The following is a 1,241-nucleotide window of genomic DNA, read 5'->3' as shown; positions in this document are numbered from 1 at the left end:
TGCCGAGAGTATGGGATTTCTCTCAACCCTGACAAATGTGTTTTTGGCGTCTCATCAGGAGTTCTTATGGGCCACATTGTATTTGCTTCTTGCAAAATCCTCCAAAAACCTTTGTGGATGAATCTTTATCCCTAGAATGGTTTAAAAGTCATTAATACTTTAAAAGGGATCATCTTCATTGATCCATTATCCTTTGTAACTTTGATGCTTGATCAGAATACATATGTCTATCTTTTTCCTTCCAAAGAGGTGCCATTCAGATATTGTTTGTGTACGTGGTGTGCATTATGGTATGTGTATATTGTTTATCTTTGTTGAATGGAACTAAAGTTGAAGCTAGATTGATGAAGAAGATGATGCTGATTTAAAGAAAACTCTTATATCCTTTATGAGTTTGTGTTGCTATCAATTTTTTTAAAAATGATTCTTTTTCAATTTTGTAAGCTTGCTAGCATTTATTAGTCCACTCCTAGTTCATTAAGAGCTTGTATAGTAGTCTCACAATAGTTGCATAATTGAGCACAAAGTATATATAATAATTCATATGTTTGAGTAAGCATTGTATTCCAACTCCAATATAAATTGAAATTTTTATGTATAAATTATTATCCCATTCTTTGATATAATGTGACCTAAAATGATGCCATGTTTGACCCAAAAATGACATTTCAATGGATTTAACGAAAGTTGATATTGCCAACATTGCTCAAATATTGCTCAAAGTTTCTCTAAGTGTTGGAAGATTGTAGTTGCATTTTTCAATGCGAAGGACATGACGATGTATGCAAATACTTTTCCCTATTCAATGATAAAGAGAGTCTTGTACTAATCATCGAGGTGAACCTATCCCAAATATCTATTGAGAAAGTTGTAAGCCTCCTTGCCTACTATGTGCTCCATGATATGTTATGTGTGAGGAACCAGATAGCAATCCCCCTTGGTAGCTTTATTCAATTTCTTATATTTTACACATACTTGGGTCTTTCCATTTTTCTTAAGCACAACCATGATGAGCGATATCCAATTGATATTCTCTATCTCATACTCTAATATTTCCACACAATAAAAGTTAGTTGGTTAGTTTGAAAGTTAGTTAGTCAATTAATTAGTAAGATTACTAACTAAAGACTAACTAAAGGAAAAAAAACTAACTAATGTTAATAATTAAAATTTTATTTAATTAAAAATATATGTTTAAAAAATCGAGAGTCATAAATCCAATATTTTTCTCGGATTGACAA

The sequence above is a fragment of the Lygodium microphyllum genome, chromosome 16 (genome assembly GCF_053477565.2).
Source record: "Lygodium microphyllum isolate KBCC chromosome 16, Lygodium_microphyllum_v1.1.10, whole genome shotgun sequence".
NCBI lineage: Eukaryota > Viridiplantae > Streptophyta > Polypodiopsida > Schizaeales > Lygodiaceae > Lygodium > Lygodium microphyllum.
The sequence above is the reverse complement of the archived record's forward strand: the minus strand, read 5'-3'. Positions refer to the sequence as shown.